This window comes from Eriocheir sinensis, chromosome 21, assembly GCF_024679095.1.
Source record: "Eriocheir sinensis breed Jianghai 21 chromosome 21, ASM2467909v1, whole genome shotgun sequence".
NCBI classification, from domain to species: domain Eukaryota; kingdom Metazoa; phylum Arthropoda; class Malacostraca; order Decapoda; family Varunidae; genus Eriocheir; species Eriocheir sinensis.
This window is the reverse complement of record NC_066529.1, coordinates 11217887-11227886: the sequence shown is the minus strand read 5'-3', so window position 1 is coordinate 11227886 and position 10000 is coordinate 11217887. Positions and strand designations below refer to the sequence as shown.

The 10000-nt window shown below is 43.1% G+C and overlaps 1 protein-coding gene across 16 annotated transcripts in view; it reads left to right on the top strand.

Annotated features, from left to right (window-relative positions):
* LOC127001677 (mucin-19-like) overlaps nucleotides 1-10000 on the top strand; it is a 91836-nt gene that overhangs the window by 58267 nt on the left and 23569 nt on the right. For all 16 annotated transcript variants that reach the window (XR_007755396.1, XM_050866676.1, XM_050866674.1 and 13 more), the window contains one exon: nucleotides 3367-3527. The gene's annotated coding sequence lies outside the window, so the exon portion shown is untranslated. The remainder of the gene's footprint in view (nucleotides 1-3366; nucleotides 3528-10000) is intronic.

The window sequence follows — 10000 nt, the reverse complement described above, 5'->3', positions numbered from 1 at the left end:
CTTCGTCTTCCTCCCGTCTCGTCTCCCTTCCCAGACAAACTAAAACCTAATTAATCTGTGTGCAATCCTTATAGTACATAGGGTCCGGAGAGAGAGAGAGAGAGAGAGAGAGAGAGAGAGAGAGAGAGAGAGAGAGAGAGAGAGAGAGAGAGAGAGAGAGAGAGAGAGAGAGAGAGAGAGAGAGAGAGAGAGATGAGGAAATTGGTCGTATAATCAGACTGTCGACAGCACCAAAGATACTCCTTGTTACCTGCATGTCTCCGATACACCTGTTCCTCCTCCTCTTCCTCTTCCTCTTCTTCCTCTTCCTGGGTATCTCGTCTTAGGGTTAACGTGAGGTGGGAGGGGGATAAAGTGCCAAGGAAGGAGGTTGTTGGGGTTGTGGGTACGGGGAAATGGGGAAGAAGGGGTTGAGGAGGAGGAGGAGGAGGAGGAGGATAAAGTACCGGTTTGAGGGAGGAAATAGATGAGTCAAAGGTTGTGGAAGAAGAATGGAGATAGGGAAGGAGAAAGTACAGGATTTGAGTGAAGGAAGGAGAGAGGAAAACGAGAATTAGGAGGGTTGAAGGAAAGGAGGAAAAGGAGGAGGAGGAGGTAGTACCTGCTTGAGGAAGGAATGACGAGGAATAGATGAGGTGAATGTTGTGGAAGAAGAAGGGAGAGGAGTGACAAAACAGGAGGAATAGAAGAAGAGAGATAAAAGAGAAATAACCAGTTTAAAGGAAGAAGGAGGATTAACAGACAAGATTAAGGTTGTAGAAAAAGAATAGGGAGAAGTGACAATCAGGGTGAGACAAAGGGAGATGAAAAAGGAGAAAGTGCTACCTGTTTTGTGGAAAGTAATAGATGCTCAAGGTTGAGGAATAAGAAGGGAGATGATGTGAGGCTGGGGATGTTTGTAATGGAGAGATGGAATGGGGGCAGGAGGTTGGGGAGAGGCGAGTGAGTGAGGGGTGAGGAGGCGGTAAGGAAGGAAGAGTAGGAAGCGAAGGGAGAGGAAGGGAGACGGAGGGTAGATAGATACTTCAGAAGATAAAGAGAGGTAAGAGGAAATGGATGAAGATGAGAAGAAAGGAAAGGTCAGATTGGGCACTGGGCAGGGAGGAGAGGGAGTGTGGATGAGGGGGGGGATGGATAGGAGGGAGAACTGTAAATAAGGTAAAGGTATGTTACGCAGAAGGTAATTATGACAGGTGACTGAAATAGAAATAGACTCTACTTTCCATCCACTACCTCAATCTCCACTGTCTCCTGTCTTTCTTTTTCAACTTTTTTCTTCATTTACTTCCCTTTTTCCTTTTCTTTTGCTCTTCCCTGATTCTCTTTTCTCCCATTTACTTTTCTTCCTTTCCCTTTACTATTCCGGAACTTTTTTTCTCAGTCTTTTGTATCTCTCTTATCTTCCTCTTTTCAGCTTTCTCTCTCACTTCCCTTCTTCCTTTTCTTTTGCTCTTCCCTGATTCTCTTTTCTCCCATTTACTTTTCTTCCTTTCCCTTTTCTATTCCGCGACTTTCTTTTTTTTCTCAGTCTTTTGTATCTCTCTTATCTTCCTCTTTTCAGCTTTCTCTCTCACTTCCCTTCTTCCTTTTCCCTTCACGATTCTTCAACTTTTTTTTCTTACCCTCTTCATCCACTTTCCCTTGAGCACTATCCACCTCCGTATCTTCTAAAATCTGAACTATCTATCCACCCTCCATCTACTTTCTCTCCCCTTCCCTTCTACTTATCTACTTCATATTTCTACCCTTACATCCTCTTCTCTTCACTCCACCTCTCGTCCCATCTACCTCCACACTCGTCCACCACCTCTTCATCCATCCCTTTGTACCCTTCCCTTCACCGACCCACTTCCACCTATACCTATTCTTCCTTATTTCCACCCTTCCATCCTCTCCACTCCATCCACCCCTCTACCTTTCCCTCCATCCACCCCTCCACCTTTCCCTCCATCTATTCATCCCCCCCCCCCCATCTGCTTCTCCACCTCTCCACTCATCCACTACAATTTACTCCCAAGCACCTCCTCTCCACTTCTCTACCCACCCACCCATCCACCACCTCTCCATTCACCCATTTTTACCTTTCCCTCCACCTGTCCACCCACCTTCGAACCCCTCCACCTGTGTGAGGCGGAAGAGCGGTGCAGATGGGGGACGGGGGAGGCAAGGGGTGGAAGGTAGAGACAAGGGAGGGGAGGGGAGAGACGGGGGTCGAAGGGGGGGGGAGGGGTGTACATTAAAACACTAAAAAGAACTTGTGTAGATAAATGAGCGCGGTAACACATGGGGAGAGCAGAGAACCTACCTTTGATGATAGTGATTTTGATTATGATTATTATTATTAGTAGTAGAAGTAGTATTAGTAAGAGTAGTAGTAGTAGTTTAGTAGTAGTTGTAGTTGTGGTAGTAGTAGGTTTAGTAGTAGTTGTTGTCGTTGTAGTTGTAGTAGTAGTTGGTGGTGTAGTAGTGGCAGTAGTAGTAGTAGTAGTAGAAGTTATTGAAGAAGTATCAGAATTAGTTAAAATTTCATCATGATCATTAGTATTATTGGCATTACTCATCATCATCATCATCATCATCATAATTATTGGTGGTGGTGATTGTGTCGTACTGATATGCCTTACTCATTCATTTCTTCCTTCTCGTGCAATAACTGGTGATCTGCTCCTCTTTCACCTCAAGCTTCAGTCCGCAGACACTCCCGGACGAAGGTTTTGTATAGCAGCGTTAGTGCCGCCGTGACCTTCGCCGGTAAATAAAGACTTACGTAACGTCGACACTAAGAGCCGGAGGGTATAGCAAAGCCTCTTAAGACACGGGGAGTTAGCCGAGTACTTCGTTACGAGCCCGATGGTGATCTCGTAGTATGTGCGGGGCTTTGTGTAGAGGTGTTTTTGCATTCTCTCTCTCTCTCTCTCTCTCTCTCTCTCTCTCTCTCTCTCTCTCTCTCTCTCTCTCTCTCTCTCTCTCTCTCTCTCTCTCTCTCTCTCTCTCTCTCTCTCTCTCTCTCTCTCTCTCTGTGTGTGTGTGTGTGTGTGTGTAAAGGAAAATGTTATATCTTAAAATGGCTACAGAAAATAATTACCTTGGTTTAATACATTTGTTTTTTCATCTTCATTGTTATAATTTTTTTTTCGGGGGAGAGGGGGGGGGGTGTCTTTCATATATTTTTTTTGTTTTTCTTATTTTTCTTACCATTGTGTTATTGTTATCATTATTATTGTTCTTCTTCAGCTTCCTCTTCTTCTTCTTCTTCTTCTTCCTCTTCTCTTCTTACTATTATTATTATTATTATTATTATTATTATTATTATTATTATTATCTCATCATTTTTCTCAAAGTAATGTGTGCTTATTTGTGTTGCAGTGTTGAAAAGAAGTGAGAAGCTCCTACAAACACAACTACCACCACTACAACAACTACTGCCATTACTACTACTACTATTACTACTACTACAACCACTACTGCTACTCTTACTACTACTACCACAACAACTGCCACTATGAAGAGAAGGCGGGAAACGTGATGTAAGTAAGCTCTACAAACACACACACACACACACACACACACACACACACACACTTTGCACTTTGTTAGTCCTCTCCCCTCACTGTTTTGCTCTCTCTCTCTCTCTCTCTCTCTCTCTCTCTCTCTCTCTCTCTCTCTCTCCTTCCTCCTCCTCCTTCTCCTGTTCTTCCCTCAAAATAGGAGAAATATTGCTGACGGAAATAGTTCCCGCAACTCCCATTTATAGATTATTGCCTCCTCCTCCTCCTCACCTCCCCTTCCCCCTCCCCACCCCACCCCACCCCTCCCCTCCTCCTCCACTGACTGCGTCCCATGAATGCACGCAAATCATACAGCATCACACGCACTTCGCTGTGTGTGTGTGTGTGTGTGTTCAGGAAGCGTTCACAAGGAAGCGATTGGAGACCATATTTTTCTTCTCTAATTATTTTTCTTTTTTTCTTTTTCTTCTTGTCTCCTTCCTTCAGGTTCGAACGACCAAAAGCAGACGTATATTCATGAACGTTGGCTTTAATAATAGTAAAGATAATAATGATGATGGTAATAATAATAATAATAATAATAATAATAATAATAATAATAAAAATGTAGATTGCTGCGTGGAAATCACAGTCAAGGACGAGAGAGAGAGAGAGAGAGAGAGAGAGAGAGAGAGAGAGAGAGAGAGAGAGAGAGAGAGAGATATTCAATGATAAGGAAAATGGATCGAAATGGAAGAGATAACATAAGTGAATGTAGATAAAGTTGACACGTTTGGTGATAATGATGATGATGATGATGATGGTCAGGACGATTGAGAAAATAGAAAGAATAATGATAATGATGTTGATTATGGTGATGTGCGGCGTGAGAGGCGTAACTAAAATCGCTCGAATGTATAATGATGATGATAATGATGATGATAATGATGATGATAATGATATGCCAAACAGAAATCGATCGCAAAAAAAAAAAGTGGTAGATAGTTATGTAAGTTAGTAGGTGGGTAGTAAATAGAAGCAGTAAAAGAAATTATATATAAAAAATATATATATTATGAAGAAAGGAAAGGGTATTTAGACGAATGGCAGCGGAAGCAGGTGGGCAGGCAGGCAGGCAGGTAAGTGCGTAGGTAAGAAGATAGGTAGATAAATAGGTAAATAGGCAGGTAGGAAGGTAGGTACACAAGAAGGTTGGTAGTTTATTATGATTTTACAGAAAGGGAGTCAGCTCAGGGGCAAAAACAAGAAGGGTTAGTTAGTTAAGTAGGTAGGTAGGTGGGTAGGTAGATGTAGGTAGCAGTGGCAGCAGGAGGAGGAGGAAGAGGATCAGTGCCAGTCGAGGGTAAGCAGGCAGTATCTTAGGTTGGTGGGCAGCGGCAGGAAGAGCAGGTGGAGGAAGAGGAGCCGAGGTTAGAAGATGAGCAGATGAGCAGGTGTGTGTGTGTGTGTGTGCGCGCGCGAAAGAGGAAGAGAGAAAAAGAGATAAAGCTTGCATGAACGGACATAAACGAGGACAGGGAAGAAAGATAGCGAAGGAGATATTGACGATGATAATGATGGCTTTGGCGATAGTGGTGCAGAGGGTGGGGGGGGGGGGTTGAGGCGGGGCGGGAGGGCGGAACTGGGAAGGGGCGTGGATGGGCGGGGAGGGGCGGAAGGGGAGAGGTAAGCGGGGTGTAGTCTTGCGTCATAGCCCACGCTTGGCGCCCCGCCCGCCCCCTTACGCTGCCAACAATGCAACAGCAGCAGCACCCCACGCCCACTCAGCGAGAGAGAGAGAGAGAGAGAGAGAGAGAGAGAGAGAGAGAGAGAGAGAGAGAGAGAGAGAGAGAGAGAGAGAGAGAGAGAGAGAGAGAGAGAGAGAGAGAGGAACAGATAGACAGACAGACACAGACAGACAGACAGACAAGATAATCCCACCAAAACAGACAGACAGATTGAGAGTAAAATTGTGTGTGTGTGTGTGTGTGTGTGTGTGTGTGTGTGTGTGTGTGTGTGTGTGTGTGTCCCTCAGGGGGTCACAATCTACACCTGTATCCAATTAGAGAGTCAAACCAGCCAGCCAGTCGGCAGTTGGGGGGGGAGGGGAGGAAGAGGAAGAGGAGGAGGAGGAGAAGGAGGAGGAGGAGGAGGAGGAGGAGGAGAAAAAAATTATCGTCTTTTGAGTTCGACCGCATCATAGTCGTCTCTTTAGTCTTTTCCTCTTTTTTTTCCTCTTCCTCTTCCTCATGTTTTCCCCCTTTTTCTGCTTAATCTTTTTTTTCCTCTTCCTCATTTTTTCCTCCTTTTTCTGCTTAATCTTTTTTTTCTCCCTCATTTTTTCCCCCTTTTTCTGCTTAATCTTTTTTTTCCTCTTCCTCATTTTTTCCTCCTTTTTCTGCTTAATCTTTTTTTTTCCTCCTTTTTCTGCTTAATCTTTTTTTTTCTCTTCCTCATTTTTTCCCCTTTTTTCTGCTTAATCTTTTTTCCTCTTCCTCTTCCTCATTTTTTTTTCCATTTTCCTCTTTTCTTCCGCCTCCCTTCTTCCCGTATTCCACTCACAAGCCTCCCACAAAAACACGAATAAACTGAGTAAGCAAAGAGACAATACATTTACACCAATACATTTAGCCCTTGATTTACATTTCCAATAAGAGTTTAATATTTCGCACAAGGTCTTCGTTGACAAGGTGACACTACACACATTAATTCTACTTAGTGTTTGTAGTACATGTTTTATTTCTTTTATTGACAGTATGTTGTTTTGTTTTTTTGTTTTTTTCAGTTTGTTTCCTTTCATTTATTCAATTCAAAACACCTATCGATTTTCAACAGGTAATGAGGTCCTTTTGATTAATTATGCTGCATCTATAAATAATTCTCAGTTTATATTGGTTGTCTATTTAGTGTGTGTGTGTGTGTGTGTGTGTGTGTACGAGTGCGCCGCTACATAGGTACGTCTTAACTAGGGCAACATGAAGACTTAAAAGCGCACATGACACACACACACACACACACACACACACACACCATGGGAAATTATTATTGGTTTAAATTTGGCATCGTGACCTTAAGATCGTGTGTGTGTGTGTGTGTGTGTGTGTGTGTGTGTGTGTGTGTGTGTGTGTGTGTGTGTCTTGGATAATCGTTGCTTCACACTGGTGGTATTATTATTGTTATTATTATTATTATTATTATTATTATTATTATTATTATTATTAGTAGTAGTAGTAGTAGTAGTAGTAGTAGTAGTAGTAGTAGTAGTAGTTATAGTAGTAGTAATAGTTTAGTAGTAGTAGTAATTGTAGTAATAGTAGTAGTAGTAGTAGTAGTAGTAGTAGTAGTAGTAGTAGTAGTAGTAGTAGTAGTAGTAGTAGTTATAGTAGTAGTAATAGTTTAGTAGTAGTAGTAGTTGTTGTCGATATTATTTTACAAGTAGAGATATATTGGATCATGTCAGATGATGCCGAGAAGGGATGAGAAGATAAGAGATAGATAGATATATAGATAGAAGAGAGAATAAAGGGAAGAGGAAGACAGAAGAAGGGAGAGGGAAGAACGGGAAGGGGAAGACGGGGACGCGAGCAAGATCCGGAAGCTGGATAACAAGGGAAGGAAGTGAATAATTTTGGAGAGAAAAATTGGTTTTGAAAAGGAAACGAAGAGAGAGAGAGAGAGAGAGAGAGAGAGAGAGAGAGAGAGAGAGAGAGAGAGAGAGAGAGAGAGAGAGAGAGAGAGAGAGAGAGAGAGAGAGAGAGAGAGAGAGAGAGAGAGAGAGAGAGAAGGAAACAAGGAGAGGAAATACCGGTACAGAATTTTGGAGGGAAGATTGATCAGAGATGAGAGATGATGAATTGCAGGAGAAATGATGAAAGTAATTATGCTTTTTGTTAATAAGTACTAGAAGAAATGAAATGGACAGAAGCGCAAAAAGAAAGGGAAAGAATGAAAAGTGGAATATAAGAATGAATGAACGAATACAAAAATAGAAGAAATAGTTTGGTTTCTGTGCCACGGAACGAATGGACACAAAAACGAAAAGAAAGAAAAAAAGAAAAAGAAAGAAGAAAAGCGGCATTTCAGAATGAATGAATGAATGAATGGAAATATAGATGAAAAAAAAATTGTCCTTAGGTACGAAGCAATGATGTCAGCGTTGCAAAGAGTGAATGAATGAAAATGTAAACGTGCAAAGTGCAAAGGAGAGAGTCTTCTAGGTAAGAGAGAGAGAGAGAGAGAGAGAGAGAGAGAGAGAGAGAGAGAGAGAGAGAGAGAGAGAGAGAGAGAGAGAGAGAGAGAGAGAATTCTAAAAGAGGCAGCACGATATTTTTGCTTTTTTCAGAGAGAGAGAGAGAGAGAGAGAGAGAGAGAGAGAGTGGGGGCAGGTAGCACACACAGGTATCTTTCCTCTTAATTGGACACACAGGTGCGTATGAGCCTGACTTCCACCTGCCTCCCGTTGGATTAAGGCATCAGCTAAATCTCTCTCTCTCTCTCTTCTTCTTCTTCTTCTTCTTTCTGTTTGCTAAATAGATGGAAGGAAGAAAAATTAAATAAAAGAAAGAAGCAAATTTAATAAACGGGGAAGTATTTCATAACAGGTGAGAGAGAGAGAGAGAGAGAGAGAGAGAGAGAGAGAGAGAGAGAGAGAGAGAGAGAGAGAGATTAACCCGGCAAAAACTTGGTCATATAAAAATAATTCACGCCCTTTCTTCCTTTGGGCCCAGATTTTATTCCTCGTCCTGACCTTCACAATCTCTCTCTCTCTCTCTCTCTCTCTCTCTCTCTCTCTCTCTCTCTCTCTCTCTCTCTCTCTCTCTCTCTCTCTCTCTCTATTCTCTTTCATCACACTTTACTCGTCTTTCTTTTAGTCTCCCTATTTTTTTTCTCCTCCTCCTTGCTTTCTCCTCCTCCCCTCCTTTCCCCTCCTTTTCCTTATAAATCACTTTCTTTCTCCCTCCCTCCTTTCCCTCTCTTTCCCCCTCCCCTCTCTCTTCCCCACTTTCTCCCTCCTCCTGCCCTGTCGCTCCCCTCTTCCCCTCCTCTCCTTACCCCCCCTCCTCCCCTCCATACCCCTATACTCCCCTACCCATCCTAAGTTATAGTACAGAGAGAGAGAGAGAGAGAGAGAGAGAGAGAGAGAGAGAGAGAGAGAGAGAGAGAGAGAGAGAGAGAGAGAGAGAGAGAGAGAGAAGGGGGGGGGGGGGCACCGTCACCTGCCTCGTCTAAACTACCTGCCTCATTACGTAAATAATTCATTAGTCTTCCTATCTGACTTGACGAGAGTATCCTGCTTTAGTACGAGAGGAGGAGGAGGAGGAGGAGGAAGAGGGTTTATGGTCTATTTTATAAGAAGTTAGTTGGAGGATCAGGAAGAGGAGTTGGATGGGAGAAGAGGAGGAGGAGGAACACAAAGAAACACAGAGGAATAACAAACAACAGCAGACCTGCTGGTCCTTACGAGGCTGTTTGTGACAAGCTACACTAACTATCTAATCAAAGGTGGAAGATGAAAGGACAGCAAAGGCGAAGGCGTCCGATGAAGCCAACCAATTTGTTTGCAGTTTTAACTACCTCTGAACAATGATGACCGGGCTTTAAATCACTTGATATAGTGATTCCAAGATCCTTTACTTACTGCAGAAAGTTGTTGGCCATTCATTACGTACCGAACGCGATTGTTATTTTTTCCGATGTGCAACACTTTACATTTGTCAACGTTAAATTTAATTTGCCATTGATTGGCCCAACGTGCAATTCGATCTAGATCTGATTGTAAAGCTTCTTCGTCGAGTGTCGCAGTTACTTTACTAGCAATTTTTGTGTCATCAGCAAATTTTGATACTTTGCAAGTGAGCCCATCATCGATATCATTAACATAAATTAAGAAGAGCATGGGGCCAAGCACTGATCCTTGAGGTACGCCGCTTCTGACATCGAGCCAGTTAGATGTAACACCGTTACAAGTAGACATGAAACGAAAAGGAGAGAGAAAGAAAGAAAAAAAAGATAGAATGAAAAGTCAAGATGAAAGGGTAAAGGATGAGGAGAAGGAAGAGGGGGGAGGAGGAGGAGGTAGACATGAAACGAAAAGGAGAGAGAAAAAATGAGAAAAAGAAGAGAGAAATGAAAAGTCAAGATGAAACGGTAAAGGATGAGGAGGAGAAAGAGTGGGAGGAGGAGGAGGAGGAGGGCATAAGACGAAGCTAAGAAGGAAGAGGAGAAAAGGAAAAGTTAAATTGAATGGGAATGGAGACGTGGGAGAAGAGGAGGAGGAGGAGGAGGAGGAGGGGATAAGACGAAGAAGCTAAAAAAGAAGAAGAGAAAAGGAAAAATTAAATTGCATGGGAATGGAGATGTGGGAGAAGAGGAGGAGGAGGAGGAGGGCGGGGTTCTCTCCATGGTCACTGGTCGTATATTTATCTCCACGGGATGGCTTATTCCTGGCCTGGAGGAGGAGAATTTGAGGCACGCCGGCCCCCACTCCTCCTCCTCCTCCGTCTCACTCCTCC